Below are 9,211 nucleotides of genomic sequence, written 5' to 3' on the forward strand. Positions count from 1 at the left end.
TTCCTCCTACTTTACTTTTCTTTTTTAAAATTGTTTCAGCTCTTTGAGTTCCTTTGCCTTTCCATATAAAATTTAGGATAATATTGTCTATATCTATAAAAACTATTTCTGGAATGTTGTTAGGAATTGCATTACACCTGTATATCCCACTGTATATATGTACTGAATCTTCTTTATCCATTCATCTATCGGTGGACATTTAGGTTGCTTCCATGTTCTGGCTATGTGAGAGTGCTGCAGTGAACATTGGAGTGCATGTGCCTTTTTGAATTATGGTTTTCTTAGGGTATATGCCCAGTAGTGGGATTGCTGGGTCATATGATAGTTCTATTTTTAATTTTTTTTTTCCTACCTTTATTGGCCAGCAGGCTACTTGAGGGGGATGAAGCAGGAGGAGAGGGTCGCCCCAGTGCCGGGCCGGCTGTGCTTCATGGGCTTGTAAGTGATGGAGAACTCACCTAGGTAGTGGCTGGTCATCTCAGGCTTGATTTCCACCTGGCTGAAGGTCTTGCCATGGTAGCCGCTCACCATGCTGCCCACCATCTAGGTCAGGATGATCATGTCGCGCAGGTGCGTCTTCACCAACTCAGGCTTCTCCATGGGTGGCACCTCCTTCCTGGCCTTGTGCAGCCACTTCAGCAGCGAGTGCTGCTTCCTCTGGAGGCCGCGGTTTAGCCGCTGCCGCTGCCTCACACTGTACGGCTGCATCAGCTGCTCACGGGACATGTCCGGCAGCTGGTTGAGGTTCATGCAGTGGTAGGTGAGCTTGAGGAAGGTCCACTTCTTCTTCTGCTCCACTTCCGCCATCTTGTTGGCTCTTCAGAAAACTAGTTTTAGTTTTTTGAGGAGCCTCCATACTGTTCTCCATAGTGGCTGTATCAATTTACATATTACTCAGCCATAAAAAGTAACAAAATAGGGTCATTTATAGAGACGTGGATGGACCTAGAGTCTGTCATACAGAGTGAAGTAAGTCAGAAAGAGAAAAACAAATATCAAATATTAATGCATATATGTGGAATCTAGAAAAACAGTACAGATGAACCTACTTGCAGGGCAAGAATAGACACAGATGTAGAGAATGGATGTGTGGACACGGAAGAGGGAAGCGGGGATGAATTGGGAGACTGGGATTGACATATATAGGCTACCATGTGTAAAACAGAGAGCTAGTGGGAACCTGCTGTATAGCAGAGGGAGCTCAGCTCGTTGTTCTGCGATGACCTAGATGGATGGGATGGGGGGCGGATGGGAGGGAGGTCCAAGAGGGAGGGGATATAGGTATACATATAGCTGATTCACTTCATTGTACATCAGAAACTAACACAACATTGTAAAGCAATTATACCCCAATTAAAAAAAAAATGAACGACACCTCTGGAAAAATAAAAAACAACCCTGTGTATCAATTTTAGATGAACTTCAAAAATTAGTCTCCAAAGCAATCAGTATCTATTATTATGACCTTTAGAACAGTGTTAAAATCTTACTTGACTTTTTATTAAGGTAATGTGTGTCTGTTTCATTAAATTATAAACTAATTCAGGAGAGGTGATCTTTCAATATCCATGCATATGTTTCTAAGGTCTAGCTTGTTGGTGTGCAAGAGAAGATATTCAGTAAATCTTTACTTTAAAAATTGCATTAGAATTATTAACTTTAGCAAGTTACATTACACTCTCAACATTTATTTTCCAATGCATTACTCAGTATTCAAAATAAAGCCATCCTTTTAAGTCTTGATTCATTCCTCTTTCCTCCATTATGATACCCTTTCATGTATTACTTTTGGTAGTTTAGAAAATACTTCCATTTGTCTGATAGTTAATTTCATGAGCACATCAAAACTTATTTTAAATTTTGTCTTTTTATATGTAGGCTTTGAGAGAAATTGTTGGTTAATATCTAGGAATTTATGTCTACAAATTTATGTTAACAGATCAGTTATTTACAAGGGACAACTGGAGATTAAATCAATTGGATTTTTTTCTCTCTGTTGTCTGTGTAAAGCCTAAGATTACAATGCACTCTTCAACATTCATTTTTCTCCTTACCTTTTTCAAGTCAATTCTACTTTTGTAAAGCTGTGTTAGCCATTTATGTTTTTTTGTTGTTTTCCACCAGTTCTAAAACAACCCATGGACCATACAAAAATAATGGTGCTCTATTATATTTTTTATTGTGGGTTACATATTACCATAGGCAACTTTTCTTGCTATTAATAATATTCCTCTCCTCTATTTTCATATATTGTGCATTCTTCTAGATCTTATGTAAATTCTTTACTGATCAAACATACCTGATAAAGTCTCTTCTGTTTATGCATAATATTCAATCCAGTGAATCATTTAAAGGGGAATTAAGTCTGCAATTTCTCGACGGTGCTTTTATTGCCATTTAACTGTTACTTAAATATTGCCTTTTTTTTTTTTTTTACTTCTATTCGTATACTTTGCTTTTCCTCCCAGCTGTAGATTCCTGGAAATCTACAGTATGTAGTATATTATAAATACATAATTATTATTTGATTTGAATAATATGTATACTCCAAGAGCACAATAAATGGTCACTTGCAACCCCAAGGCTGTGCCTTAAAAGCCTTTAGCAGTATCTTTCTTTTATTCTTATCTTGAGAATATTGACCAAATAATTGTTCAGGGTATTTTTATTGCAGTGAATATTCACATGGTCAGATAATATGATGGTTAAGGGTTTAACTCTCTGGTCAGATGGTTTCCATTCAAATTTTTGCTACATTTTTCTTATTACTCCTGTGACTGTCAGTTAATTGTTTAACCTTTCTAATATATATTCATAATAAAGATAGTAAAATTATTTTATTGTAATAAAATTGTATAGTACATGTTGTGATTAAAATAAGTATCAAATTTTTCTTTGATCAAATTTCAGTAAATATCATGCATTTTTGAGAAATGTATGTTTACTTCATTGCTATGAGGATGAAATGAAGACACTGTTATGAGAATGAAGTGAGGCTATGTATGCAAAGCACTTGGTATGTGCTTGTAGTATAGTAAGTATATGATAAATGTTACTTTTTTAATAATTTTATTTTATTTATTTATTTTTGGCTGCATTGGGTCTTTGTTTCTGTGCACAGACTTTCTCTAGTTGCGGTGAGCTGGGGCTACTCTTTGTTGTGGTGCATAGGCTTCTCATTGCGGTGGCTTCTTTTGTTGCAGAGAACAGGCTCTAAGCACGCAGGCTCAGTAGTTATGGCACATGGGCTTAGTTGCTCCGCGGCATATGGGATCTTCCCAGACCAGGGCTCGAACCCATGTCCCCTGCATTGGCAGGCAGATTCTTAACCACTGTGCCACTAGGGACGTCCTAGATGCTACTTTTTATTAGTAGTATATCTTTAAAGTGAATGCTTTTTTTCTATTCACAAGTTACATTGTACAAAAGACTGCAATTATTTGGGAGAATGTTACCATTTACTTCAGATTATTATGTTTACTATGTGACTATTTTAGAAGAACAGGGTTATAGCACCTGAAACTTTTGAAGGCAGATGATGAAAACCTCAATTTTGAGATTTTTTTCCTCTAAAAATGCATGTTTTGTATTCTTATAAAGAATATTTAATATACTTTCAATAATGTGTGATATTAATATTTCAACTGTTGAATTTGTCCATTTTTTCCCCAACAACATTCTGCCTACATTTCTAGAGCACATGTTCAATTTTAATAAATCCTGATTCTTTGGAAGATTGTTACATTCATTATAACCCTTCTATACTAATTTTTATCACTAATGCTGCCTCTATGCTCTGGTAAAAAATAATCTGATTCTCTTTGATGAAATTTCAGTAAAGATTTTGTGCTTCTGTACAGTGAATCTCACTGGTTTCCATTTATCTCCTGGGCATAATTTTAGTTAGAGGGCGAGCCTTAGGGAAAGAGCTTTGAAAGATCCGTTAAAGAAAAATTGTCTTTCTGCCTTGGCTACTGTCAGATCATCTTTGGTCTAATTCTAATGAAATTGATACTCATTTATTTCTGAAGGTTGTGTGAGAATTTACATCATGGCTGTTCTAGCTTAATCTTCTTGTTTGCCATCCCTCCAGGTTTGTAGGAGTCCCAAGTGATTTCAGAAAATTGAAATAGTGAAATAATACCAATTGAAAAAATGATTGCTACTTATAGAGTAGTCATCTGTGGAGTTCAAACTCATTAATCTAAATCACCTCCCTTTGAGAGAACAGAAAGCATGTATGACAAACCACCTGAGAGGTCAGATTGAAAAAAAAAGAATGAAAGAATGAAAGAGAAAAAGAAAAACAGTAAGGTAGTATTAAAGAACTCCAAGGTTACATAATAAATCAATGGGGAGTTAGAAAATTTATTAAACTTCTAGTTTGCTTCACAGGGGATAGTGATACTTCTCAAAGCCACATACAGTTATTTTGGTTTAGAATGCCCTAACTAATCCAGAGTTTAAAATCTCAGAAATTAGACAAGTAATACTTATATACAGAAAAAAATTCTAGTAAGAACAAATTTTAAAGCCTTTTCCCCATTGCACTATAAACTCTTCAGTTACAGCTGAAATAATTCATTCCAAGAATATAATCGGGCTCTGTGTGATTTTAGCCCTTTTATTCTTTGTTCATATGTTATTTGAAGTTTTAGAGAGATAGGTATTGAGAATGGATGTCATTTGTTACTGTAGCAGCTGTGACCATTTGGATGGAAGGAAAGGCATTTGTCAAAACATATGTATTTCTAACTTGGCAGGTGATTCCTTAATGATAGCAATGGAGCCTCATAGCATACTGGGAAAATGACGATAATATCATTGTCTACAATGTTTTATATAAACATCCCATAAAAATACAGGAACATATATGTGGAGATGCTTATGGAATCTAAAAAAAAATTTACTGTCAGATTTCTTGGCCATAGAACTAAGAGCATAAAGAAGGTTCTTGGGAATTAAGTAACCTGATTAAGGAAACGTAACTACTTTGCTGGGGAAATTCATCGTCTGATACAAATGTAATGTAAGGTTAATATCCGGTGCACAGATTTCCATGAAAGAACAAACTACTCTAAATAAAAGAGGGATGAGGAATTTTAAGTGTCTTAAAGGGTGAGATAACATTTACTAGGAAATGGCTCAGAAATGTCCTTATTACTGGCAAGTTCAAGACAAGACTTAAAAAAACCAACAATGTCCAAAGTGAGTTTTTTGTTTCTTACGTTTTTGTTTGTTTTTTTTAGGATTGTTTACTGTATTGTATGTCTAATGTAAAACTTCTCCAAAGATAATAGAAAAAATTTAGTTAAATCCTCTTAACCATTTATGGTTTCTTTAAAAATTAGAAAAGGCTTTGAATTTTGTGTCCAGTGGGGCACACTGTAATGTAAGACCCAAAGAATGAAGGAGATATAGAGGAGATACATTTTTATATTAGAATGTTTCAAGAAATATAAAGGCACTTTAAAGGAGACACTTTATGCTGTAATATCCTTTTACTAGTAAAGCTATTATGTTTCTGATTTAATTTTAATTATAGAATGACTACATTTGAAATATTCTCAATTTTGCTGCCTGAACCCCAGCTGCCTTTTTAAATTTCCACTTATAAATCAAATGTAACAATGGTAGAGTTGAAAATATTCTAAGAAATAAAATATTTTAACTTTTTTAAACCATTCTGATGCCAGGTTATAATTATAGAAGTTAAAAAAAAAGTTTTATGTGGCAGGGCTAAAGTGCATTAATATCTTCATGAGGTTAATTAAAGGAGATTGCTAAAAAATGGAAGGTTTTTTTTTTTGTTTGTTTGTTTTTGCGGTACGCGGAGCACAGGCCCCGGACGCGCAGGCTCAGCGGCCATGGTTCACGGGCTCAGCCGCTCCGCGGCATGTGGGATCCTCCCGGACCGGGGCACGAACCCGTGTCGCCTGCATCGGCAGGTGAACTCTCAACCACTGCTACACCAGGGGAGCCCAAAACTTGAAGTATTTAGTGAATGAAAATGACTGTTCTTGTGTGGGGGGAAAAGGGGTGTATATAAAATCTATGTATGTATCATAGCAGCGGTCCCCAACCTTTTTGGCACCAGGGACTGGTTTCGTGGAAGACAATTTTTCCACAGATGGGGGGTGGGGGCGGGGGATGGCTCAGGTGGTAATGTGAGCGATGGGGAGCAGCAGATGAAGCTTCGCTTGCTTGCCTGCCGCTTACGTCCTGCTGTGCCGCCCAGTCCCCAACAGGCCCCAGACCGATACTGGTCCGTGGCCCAGGAGTTGGGGACCCCTGTATTATAGATATTATTTATTTTTGTATTTATTTATTTAAATTAATTGTCACATCCCACATTCTGTCTAATTAACTTAAGTGGAAGTTAATATGACAAATATTTATATTGTTGGTGATTGGAAACTAAAGTTGTTTGTTTTTCAAGTATTCATTTACTTAAAGTAATACGTAGCAATGACTACTGAAGTTAAATGTTGTCCTCTGAAAAGCAATATTGTAAATATTGGCTTTGTGTTTCTTAGATCTAGACAATTTTAGAGAAAACTATGAAGGATGGAGAAGTTAAAATATATGTATGTATAATCTTAGTATTTTCCTTATTTCATTGTTAAGGAAGAGAGAGAAATGGGAAGCACATTTAAGATTGGAAGAGCAAATCCTTCTGACAGGTGCATGGATTTCATGGAGTGTACAGGGTGTTCAAACTCTTTTGCTCTGTTGGTGGCTGCCAGAGAGCTGTGCTTTTTTGGTTTCTTTATAGAATTAAACAGTATCACTCAGCTGGATAATACTTAACTGCCAGGATAGTGCTTTTTATGGCACATTGTTTTTTTCTTCCCTTTACAGCTTTCTTAATTCTAAATTTGTTTGCATACAAGTAGTTGAGAAAGATTTTTTAAAATATTGAACTCTAGAAATCAAAAACTCAGTATTTCCAATTTCAACTTGACCATAGACTCCTGACTTTTTGTCTCAGGACACTCTGTTTTTCTGCTCTTTTTTTTGTTTTTTTTGATGTCACAATAACACCTGTTATAGATAATGTAGCTAAGGTATGAAGACGTGAAGGGTCATATTAGTCATAATTTTAGCAAATAAAGTAGTCTCAAATATTTTTTGTGTTAATGCCAGCCTTCTTGATCTGTAGCTGGAAGATAATACATGCTGACCCAAAAAAGAAGGACTCTAGCCCCTTCTTCCACTTTAACCATAGATGCTCCACTTGGATTGGTTTTTATATCAAGTTTCTCAGTAAGCTTTTAGATGATAAAATGTCTTGTAAATTAAAAACAAATGTTGAAAATCAAAGTACTAAGGCAAAAGGCTATTATGTCCTATAATGTTTAAAGGTCCAGCCTCAAGAACCAGACTCCTTAGGTCCTAATCTTGGTTCAGTCACTAAAATGAGATAATAACAGTACTAACTAGTTCATAGAGTTGCTTTGAGAATTAAATGCATTAATACCATGTAGAACACTTAGAATAATGCCCAGTACATTAATAAATTGATAAAACTTGATAACATTAATATTTTATTGTCATTACTGCTGTATTTTTATCATTATGCTCTTCAGCCATTAACATATCTCTTCTTATATTACTTTGGAGTAGATGTCTAATTCCTTTCATTAAATTGTGGGCTGCATGAAGAGTGAAGGTAGTATTTAGAGCTGTTCACAGTTATTCTGGTTGTCCTTTGAGGTAGCTGGAAAGACTGAACATTGCTGCGCATATAAATAGTTAGGAACTACCATGTAACTTCTTTGGTCAAGGAAATATGAATGGAACTATGTATATCACTTTCGGGTAGAAGCTTTAATAACCAATTCACAATGTCCTGAGTCCCCTCTCTGTGTCTTGATGATTATGGAACCAAGTGTTAAAATGAAGTCTTCATTAGCCTTAGTAGCTGTAATGAACAGAAACCTTATCACTGTCCTGTATTTAACTTGCATCCAAAGCAATAAGTACCTTTGTATTGCTTTAAACTCCTGAGAACTTGGAGTTAGTTTACTATCATAGCATAAATTAACCTATTGTGACTTATACAGGAGCAAAGTACTGGTATTCCTTCCCTTTTTCCCTCATCTCACTCAACAGAACAGTATCTTGTCAAATAAATGAAAGAAAATAACTTTATCGAAATAGATTTTCATCCTTGTGAAAACATGTGAATTCCACACTCTACTAACTTCAATCAAAGGATTATTTGCACTTTGTGTTTGACATTTTAATATCAGTTGACTGTTGCCTAATCCTGCTTCTTTCATTTCATCTCATCATGAATCTACCTCATAGAGCTACTTTCAATGGGAAATTTATAGAGAATTTCAGTGTTTCTCTATAAAACCACATTTTGACAATTATTTTCCTGGAAATGACAATGAAAGAAAACAATTATTTAACTGATATTATGAAAATATTCTGTTTTCTTGGTATAAGTTACAGAAAGTTGGGAACATTTTGTCCAAAAAAGATGTAGTTTCACCTTTTAAAAGTACTAAATTGGGCTTCTCTGGTGGCGCAGTGGTTGGGAGTCAGCCTGCTGATGCAGGGGACACGAGTTCGTGCCCCGGTCCGGGAAGATCCCACATGCCACAGAGCGGCTGCGCCCGTGAGCCATGGCCGCTGAGCCTGCGCATCCGGAGCCTGGGCTCCGCAACGGGAGAAGCCACAACAGTGAGAGGCCCGCGTACCGCAAAAAAAAAAAAAAAAAAAAAAAAAGTACTAAATTAAGATTTCAGAAAATATTAGGGGTTAGGGAATTCAATAGAAATGATGGGGGAGGGGGTATTGAAAGCTCTGAGAAAGAAGAAAGACTTTGAGAAAAGACATTGGTTTCCAGAAAATTTATTGATACAGCTTTCTAAAACCTTACAGGTTTTCTGCCTGTCTGCACACACAGGAGATGAATACATGCCGCTTGCTTGAAAGTATGTTGGAGAGAAGGTTGCAGAGGAAACAGAACACCTATTATGAAGTGCATATTTTTTTCTGAAGGTATTTGAAGGGTAGGTAATATATCTTCTGTGCTATCAGCTAATATTTTAATGGACTTTGTATTTTCAAGTTCTCCCTTAGATTATGATCTCCCTGAATACAAAGTATGCATTTTGTCACTGGATAGCCAGTGACTGGTTGTATTAGTCTGCTCTTGCATTCTGATTTGGGCAAGCATATTCCTAGCAGTTGGTCT

The 9,211-nt window shown here is 36.0% G+C and overlaps 1 pseudogene across 1 annotated transcript; it reads right to left on the bottom strand.

Moving 5' to 3' along the window:
- Positions 1-205: 205 nt before the first annotated feature.
- LOC309972064 (small ribosomal subunit protein uS19-like) lies at positions 206-807 on the bottom strand (annotated as a pseudogene). The gene has a single exon. The product of its transcript is annotated as a small ribosomal subunit protein uS19-like (transcript).
- Between the last annotated feature and the right edge of the window lie 8,404 nt (positions 808-9,211).

The sequence above is a fragment of the Leucopleurus acutus genome, assembly GCF_964270905.1.
Source record: "Leucopleurus acutus genome assembly, chromosome: 15".
Taxonomy (NCBI): Eukaryota; Metazoa; Chordata; class Mammalia; order Artiodactyla; family Delphinidae; genus Leucopleurus; species Leucopleurus acutus.